General features: G+C 36.4%; 1 pseudogene; it reads left to right on the forward strand.

Annotated features, from left to right (window-relative positions):
* Nucleotides 1-5,495: 5,495 nt before the first annotated feature.
* Nucleotides 5,496-6,280, forward strand: LOC126759018 (NADH dehydrogenase [ubiquinone] 1 alpha subcomplex subunit 9, mitochondrial-like; annotated as a pseudogene).
* The last annotated feature ends 3,145 nt before the right edge of the window (nt 6,281-9,425 follow it).

The raw sequence follows: 9,425 nt of genomic DNA on the forward strand, positions 1-9,425 counted from the left end.
TTATCATCCATCGGCACGCGAGATCAAATATATTGTTGCAAGGCTAGTGTCCATGCATATATTGCGACGCAACTTCTCGCAAGCTGGCAGCAATTGCGAAGAAGACGACGATGTAAACCTTGACTGTAATATTGGCTAAGAAGACGACCTTAAAGAAAATTTAAAACCGTCTGAGCAACTTGCCGTGGAACAAATATGTATTCCAGATGAGTACTTTGCTGAAACCGAAAAACCAGCCGAGAAACAGGTTAGTCGCTACTACACTGGATATGCCATATGCCAGAAGGTTTTCTGCAGACCAAAGTGCGAAAAATGTGCGTATTTAATGAGAAAGAGTGATAACTCTTTAGAAGCTTCATCGGAAGCCCTTATAAGGTCTAAAAATTATAAAAGCGCAGACGACCTAAGGCTGGTTAATCCCGATGATAGAGTCTTCGAAATAAGCCGCCTTCAAATGAGCTGCTATAAAGAACTCTTTATAGAAAATTCATGCAGAGTGTGTATAAAATCGATGATTTTAGCCCAGATTACTGCAATTACCAATCAAAAATACCAGAGTGGTATAGCGAGGCTGGAGATTGCCTCGAACATTGGCATTAATTTTTAGATTTCCTCATCACCGTTTTAATGTTTAAAAATGCGAAATGGCTGGCACACCAATAGGAAGAGTCTTACAAAAATGAAGTGAGGGCGAGCTATCATAATAAACGACAAAAATTAAAGAAACTGGTAACTTAGGTTTTGGATATATTCAATTTTTCTAGCAGCTTCTGTTTGATAAAAGGTAAAGGAAATATATGAAATAAAAGTACATTATTCAAATAACTAAAACGTATTTCTCTCTTCTCATTTCTCTCATTTCAGATTCTTCAAAAACTAATATTGTTCTTTTTATTTCTTTCAGGGCAGAATTAAGTTGTAAATAGTTTGTAGCAGTAGTTTTAGTTTTAGTTATTGTTAGTTAGTTTTCTTCTTCTTCTTAATTGGCGTAGACACCGCTTACGCGATTATAGCCGAATTAACAACAGCGCGCCAGTAGTTTCTTCTTTTCGCTACGTGGCGCCAATTGGATATTCCAAGCGAAGCCAGGTCTTTCTCCACTTGGTCCTGCCAACGAAGTGGAGGTCATCCTCTTCCTCTGCTTCCCCCGGCGGGTACTGTGTCGAATACTTTTAGAGCTGGAGTGTTTTCGTCCATCCGGACAACATGACCTAGCCAGCGTAGCCGCTGTCTTTTAATTCGCTGAACTATGTCAATGGTGTCGTATATCTCGTACAGCTCATCGTTCCATCGAATGCGGTATTCGAATTGGCTAACGCGCAAAGGACTATAAATCTTTCCCAGAACTTTTCTCTCGAAAACTCGCAACGTCGACTCATCCGTTGTTGACATCGTCCAAGACTCTGCTCCATATAGCAGGACGGAAATTATGAGTGACTTATAGAGTTTGGGCTTTGTTTGTCGAGAGAGGACTTTGCTTCTCAATTGCCTACTCAGTCAGAAGTAACACCTGTTGGCAAGAGTTATTCTGCGTTGGATTTCTAGGCTGACATTGTTGGTGGTATTTACGCTGGTTCCAAAATACACGAAATTATCTACGACTTCAAAGTTATGACTGTCAACAGTGACGTGAGTGCCAAGTCGAGAGTGCGACGACTGTTTGTTTGATGACAGGAGATATTTCGTTTTACCCTCGTTCACTGCCAGACCCATTTTCTGTGCTTCCTTGTCCAGCCTGGAGAAAGCAGAACTAACGGCGAGGGTGTTGAGGCCGATGATATCAATATCATCGGCATACGCCAGCATCTGTACACTCTTATAGAAGATGGTACCTTCTCTATTTAGTTCTGCGGCTCGAACTATTTTCTCCAAAATCAGGTTGAAAAAGTCGCACGATAGGGTTAGTTAGTTTTAGTATTTATTAATTTAGTAAGTAGTATGTACACGTGAGTCAAGCTTTGAAAAAAGCTGGTGAAAAGGACCTAATCTTTATTGATTGGGTTGTGTGAGAATTTGTGGTTGTGGGTAGACAAATTCTGAAAATCGTGTTTTATTAAAATTATATTCTCTTATACTTATGTATATTTCTAATAAAATGAATTTTCTTTTTATTTTTCATTTCAGTTTTTTAATGAATTGAAATAAATTTACATGTATTCTAATATCTTAATAATAATATCTTTTTTACTAATAGAAATTAAATTTATCACAACAATATATGTACATATCGTCATAAACATTATACATATTTGGTGTGATAATTTTAATTTCTATTAGTAAGAAAAATATTTATTAGTATAGTATATCTTTACATCTTCTATTTTATCTTGTGTATCTGCACATACTCATATAAATGTATGTATACGCATGTGCGCGTTCAGAAATTCAAATCATGATTTTATCACTTATCATTATATTACATGTGCGCGCCTTGATCTGCATGTTCATACATTCATATATACTTATATGTACATACATTTGTATACATTGTACACATGTGAATATGTCACCAACAAAACAACAATTGCCTAAATAGCATAAGCATGGCAAGCAATATGGCAGCCGAATTGGCGAAGCCCAAGTGTAGTACATTTTACAAAAAAAAAACGTTTTTATCCACAAGCGACCTCGCTTCATTCATAGAAAAAACGCCGTAACATCTTCTCGAGCATGCCTTTGCCAACAAGCGTCTTTTCGCGACGATGGCAAAAGCTAAAAATCATAAATTGAACAACTTTCTGATGCTTCTTCACAGAAAGAAGTGTGAAAAGTGGCAACAACGCAGTTGTCGATTTATAATACATTATTTGTCCATTAAATACATACATATTTACGCACGATTGTTGGCAAAGCTGTTACAGCGGCAAGGAAAGCGGTGACAATCGGCGGCCATTCGTTTATTTTTTTCGGCACAGCTTGGATTTTCTATTATCACACAAGTGCTGAACACAATGAGCGCGACAGACTGCAAACGACATCTGTCAAATATTAAAATACACACGTTCTTAGGGACACAGTTATTGAGGCAGCTGCACAACTACATAACTGTGTCCATAAGAACGTGTGTATTTTAATATTTGACAGATGTCGCTTGCAGTCTGTCGCGCTCAATGTGTTCAGCACTTGACTCTTTGACAAAACGCCAGTTTCGGCCATTGGTTGACCGTGACAACGGAGATGCGGAAGATGCGTGAGACACTTGTTATTATGAATGTATGTATGTACATATGTATGTGGCTCGCATTTGCTTTCGTAAACATACAGCCAAATGTGCCAAAGAAATAAGATAAGTATGTACATATGTATATGCCTTAGAAATTCTATTGGTGCAAATATGGAAATTATAGCGAATATGCATATTTCATGAAGGTCATCAATTTTCTTTGAATAAATTGCATATAAATATAACTTTTTTTAAATAATTTAAAAATTAAAAAATATAATTAAATTATTTTTTACCTAATTTTTCACGATTTTGTAAAAAAATTAAAATTTTTACAATTTTTCTGAAAAATATGGTTCATACAAGATCACGCATATGTGACTCAGAGAATACTTTTTATACTCTCGCAACAATGTTGCTAACGAGAGTATTATAGTTTTGTTCACATAACGGTTGTTTGTAAGTCCTAAAACTAAAAGAGTCAGATATAGGGTTATATATACCAAAGTGATCAGGGCGACGAGTAGAGTCGAAATCCGGATGTCTGTCTGTCCGTCCGTCTGTCCGTCCGTGCAAGCTGTAACTTGAGTAAAAATTGAGATATCATGATGAAACTTGGTACACGTATTCCTTGGCTCCATAAGAAGGTTAAGTTCGAAGATGAACCAAATCGACCCACTGCCACGCCCACAAAATGGCGGAAACCGAAAACCTATAAAGTGTCATAACTAAGCCATAAATAAAGATATTAAAGTGAAATTTGGCACAAAGGATCGCATTAGGGAGGGGCATATTTGGACCCAATTGTTTTGGAAAAGTGGGCGTGGCCCCGCCCCCTACTAAGTTTTTTGTACATATCTCGGAAACTACTATAGCTATGTCAACCAAGCTCTACAGAGCCGTTTTTTTAAGGCATTTCCATATACAGTTCAAAAATGGAAGAAATCGGATAATAACCACGCCCACCTCCCATACAAAGGTTATGTTGAAAATCACTAAAAGTGCGTTAACCGACTCATAAAAAACGTCAGAAACACTAAATTTTACGGAAGAAGTGGCAGAAGGAAGCTGCATCCAGGCTTTTTTTAAAAATTGAAAATGGGCGTGGCGCCGCCCATTTATGGACCAAGAACCATATCTCAGGAACTACTAGACCGATTTCAATGAAATTCGGTATATAATGTTTTCTTAACACCCTGATGACATGTACGAAATATGGGTGAAATCGGTTCACAACCACGCCTTCTTCTAATATAAATATTTTTTTGAATTCCATCTGATGCCTTCTCTGTATAATGAGTATAAACATTAGGAACCAATGATGATAGCGGAATAAAACTTTACAAAAATACGGTATTTGAAAAATATTTAAATGACGAATAATGAAATCTCGATTATCACTTTACCATGCGAGAGTATAAAATGTTCGGTGACACCCGAACTTAGCCCTTCCTTACTTGTTTACATTATCTGTGTGACTTTGTATATTTTTCTTCAAAGCATTTCTCTTTACTCATTCTCGCATGAATTCAGTCGTTTTACATACATACATACATATATTTCTGCCATTGAACGTGCTCATTTCTGCTAAATAGCAGCGAGAATGGTGAATTCCGTATAACAATCTTAAGTGCCCTGGAGACGATCAAATAATTGCGTCAAACACTTTAAGTGTGTTGGTGTCGTCGGCTTTCGTCGGCTCTGTTTGATAAAAATCAAAAAATTTTGATATTTCTATTTGACGGACGATAATTTGATCGTCTCCACCACGGTAGAGGAGGAGTAAGGTCACTATCAGCTGATGTTATGTAAACAAAGGCACAGGTGAGAGGTTCCACTGTAGAAACGTCAAGTGTAGTATGGAAAAGTCGTCCCAAAAATATTGGTTATACATATATAAAAGTTTAATATATTTTCAAAAGAAAATCGTTTTATTTTAATATAGTATATTCTAAAAGATGAGAACAATATGAGCAAATACATGAAAAATTAAGTTTTTTATTTATGCCTCTTTTTAACTGCGGTAAGTTAATAAATGTTCACCACAGAAAAATGTTACGAACAAATAAGCAACCATGCCGAATAGTGGGGTCCTGATTATGCTCATTCACAGCCATATTTACATTTTTGCCATCGTAACGAAGGTTTTTGCAAGACAATTTATTTGAGTTTATTTCATGGTTAAATGCTTTACGATGGTTTATTTAGTTATTTGAATCTGGAAGAAGTGTTTACAAATTTTCCTTGGGACGATAAACAACAGATCGGCTGATATTTAATCCCAATAAAAGTACGAAATAACTAAACATGGCCTCGTTAATATTGCTGCGTAATGGGTCAGGCGCTGTTCCAACTTTATGATTTAAGAGATGAAAAAGCGATACACGATGCTGTGAAGTACTCAAATGTAGTTATCAAATTAGTTGGTCGTGAATTCGAGAAAAAATTTTAAACTCAATGACGTGCTCGTGGAAGGTGCACGTCGCATTGCTAGGTAAGCTAAAAATTAAACTTTATTTCAAAAGATTTACCAAGGATTTTTTAATTTTTTTATAGGATCAGCAAATGAGCTGGTGTAGAACGCTAGTCCCAAACCAATGAGCTTTGTGCTTGAGGGTGGAAGCAACTTTTTGAAGAGCAAATACTACGGTGAGCACATTCGGATGTTGCACAAGCTATTGCCAATTGCGCTAAGGATCGCGATACTGCTGGTCAGGTTTATCAAGCTGTTGGGTAGGTTTTGAGCAATTTGGAATTTACATAATGCTAAACACTCAACACCCACCTTGCAGATCAAAGCGTTACCAGTTGAGCGAATTAATTGACTGGTTTCATCGTGTTATGAGCAAAAATGAAAAATGGTGGGGATACCGTCGTTAAGACATGCATTGCGATCCTACCTTCCTATTGAAAGCCAAGTTTACTGAGCTTATCTGTCCTTGACAAGTTATTGGTCGTTTGGATGTACAATTGACCTCCATGGAAGAGCAAGTACCATGGAAATTGCGACCATATCGTGCTGCGCAATATTATGATGCCAAACTGGGAGAGTGGGAGGAACCAGCTCCACCAAAAATCGATAGCAGAACTACGTATGTTTGCATAAAACTACTGTAATGGCAACAACGCTAACAACAACAACCAAGCAAATATTAAACAACACTCATCAAATGAAAGTTGGTGGTGGCCAAGCAGCGATTTAAAAAGAAATATTTGCATCTACGCGAATTACAATTCGTCTTTACATCTAGTGAATTATGAATATTTGTATATAACTTAACGCAGTTATTTGTTCTTATTATTGCAATTAGTTTTACTTTGTGAACAGCAAAACTGGCGAACCCTTTTTCTACCGATTTTATAATTATAATCCCAAATAAAAAGTAAATTGTAACTAAATGTTTTATTTCAGTAGATTTTATTTATTGTTCATTTTTTTACATATTTTTGTGCATATGTTGCATTTTCCACACCACCATGAGGTATGCAACTAGGCGCGTTACCGATTTTTTAGGGTGTTCGGTTCCCCCGGAGGCATATTTGCAACCATATAACTTAAAACTACGTAACAAATAGTTTAAATTTAAATTAAAAATAACAAAAACAATTCATTTTGAAAATAAAGTGAAAGTAACAAAAACAATTCAATTGGTCCTATGACTAAACAAGTAAGGAATGGCTAAGTTCGGGTGTCACCGAACATTTTATATTCTCGCATAATAAAGTGATAATCGAGATTTCATTATCCGTCATTTACATATTTTCTTATTTTGCTGTAAAATTAATTAGATTAGTAGTTCCTGAGATATAGTTTTTGGTCTATAAGTGGGCGAGGCCACGCCCATTTTCAATTTTTAAAAAAAGCTTGGGTGCAGCTTCCTTCTGTCATTTCTTCCGTAAAATTTAGTGTTTCTGACGTTTTTTGTAAATCGGTTAACGCACTTTTAGTGATTTTCAACATAACCTTTGTATGGGAGGTGGGCTTGGTTATTATCCGATTTCTTCCATTTTTGAACTGTATATGGAAATGCCTAAAGGAAACGACTCTATAGAGTTTGGTTGACATAGCTATAGCAGTTTCTGAGATATGTACAAAAAGCTTAGTAGGGGCGGGGCCACGCCCACTTTTCAAAAAAAAAAATTACGTCCAAATATGCCCCTCCCTAATGCGATCCTTTGTGCCAAATTTCACTTTAATATCTTTATTTATGGCTTAGTTATGACACTTTATAGGTTTTCGGTTTTCGCCATTTTGTGGGCGTGGCAGTGGGTCGATTTGGCTCATCTTCGAACTTTAACCTTCTTATGGAGCCAAGGAATACGTGTACCAAGTTTCATCATGATATCTCAATTTTTACTCAAGTTACAGCTTGCACGGACGGACGGACAGACGGACGGACGGACAGACAGACATCCGGATTTCAACTCTACTCGTCGCCCTGATCACTTTGGTATATATAACCCTATATCTGACTCTTTTAGTTCTAGGACTTACAAACAACCGTTATGTGAACAAAACTATAATACTCTCCTTAGCAACTTTGTTGCAAGAGTATAAAAATAGAGGAAATATGTTGCGTTTCCGTCCGTCTGTCCGTCCGTCCGTCCGTGCAAGCTGTAACTTGAGTAAAAACTGAGATATCATGATGAAACTTGGTACACGTATTCCTTGGCTCCATAAGAAGGTTAAGTTCGAAATGGGCAAAAAATCGGCTCTGCCACGAGTCTATAAATGTTTAAGCCATAAATAAAGATATTAAAGTGAAAATTGGCAGAAAGGATCGCATTAGGGAGGGGCATATTTGGACATAATTTTTTTGGAAAAGTGGGAGTGGCCCCGCCACCTACCAAGTTTTTTGTACAAATCTCGGAAATTACTATAGCTGTGTCAACCAAACTCTATAGAGTCGTTTCCTTCAGGTATTTCCATATACAGTTCAAAAATGGAAGAAATCGGATAATAACCACGCCCACCTCCCATACAAAGGTTATGTTGAAAATCACTAAAAGTGCGTTAACCGATTAACAAAAAACGTCAGAAACACTAAATTTTACGGAAGAAATTGCAGAAAAGCTGCACCCAGTTTCTTTTTAAAAATTGAAAATGGGCGTGGCCTCGCAAAATATAGAGTTTTAAAAACTATATCTCAGGAACTACTAGAGCGATTTCAATGAAATTCGGTATATAATATTTTCTTAACACCCTGATGACATGTACGAAATATGGGTGAAATCGGTTCACAACCACGCCTTCTTCCAATTTAACGCTATTTTGAATTCCATCTGATGCCTTTTCTTTATATATGTACATTAGGAACCAATGATGATAGCGGAATAAAACTTTACAAAAATACGGTATTTGAAAAATATGTAAATGACGTATAATGAAATCTCGATTATCACTTTATCATGCGAGAGTATAAAATGTTCAGTGGAACTTAGACCTTCCTTACTTGTTTCGAGGAAGTTTATAAAGTCTGCATGTGGTTTGTCCAGACTACAGTCGTTATATTCTTTTTCCATAGAAAAAAGAAAAGGAGAATCAGTTTCTTTTTCGAAATGAGGAATCGGACTCAAACAACTATGAGGTTTTAAAAACTTTGAATACATATAGCCGCAAAAATAAACAAATGAATTTTGTTTCAAGAAAAAACTTTCACTTAAATCAGTTTCCGCGATTTCAATATTTTGAAGTGGTTCTAAGGGTGGTCTTGGCAAACTTTGCCTAGAAATATCATTAATCAAAACGTCGTTGCAGACGCTTTGAACTCAAAGCTTAATTTGTTCCGTACTACTGAAAAAAAGATCATTAAATTTTCGTAGGGCTCCAAGCCTACTACTATTAAATATATTAAAAATGTTATCAAAAAAAAAAAAATATACGGCGTATTAAGGAAAGTTTGAGACTTAGATATATTCAATTTCCCGGAGCTATATAATGCGAAACTTGCACTAGCAACCGTGTTGCTGAAAACCTGTGTAGCTAAATGCACACTCATTTTTTCAAAAGTTGATAGCCTAAGATGAACCGAAGTTATCTTATACTTTGTTGAGCGTCTTGCTCATGGAAGTGAATTATATCACTCCATTTCACAAGACGTCCATTGAAACTAACTACGTTCTTGCTATTTGCAAACAATTTCGCGCACTTTTTATAAGATGCGGAGAATCGTAAAAAAATACGATTTCTTCTCCATTCACTATAAAAAATGGCCTATCTTCTGTCACTCGTACAACCCGGGCAAAATGCACAAAATTTGAT

This window comes from Bactrocera neohumeralis, chromosome 2, assembly GCF_024586455.1.
Source record: "Bactrocera neohumeralis isolate Rockhampton chromosome 2, APGP_CSIRO_Bneo_wtdbg2-racon-allhic-juicebox.fasta_v2, whole genome shotgun sequence".
Lineage (NCBI taxonomy): Eukaryota > Metazoa > Arthropoda > Insecta > Diptera > Tephritidae > Bactrocera > Bactrocera neohumeralis.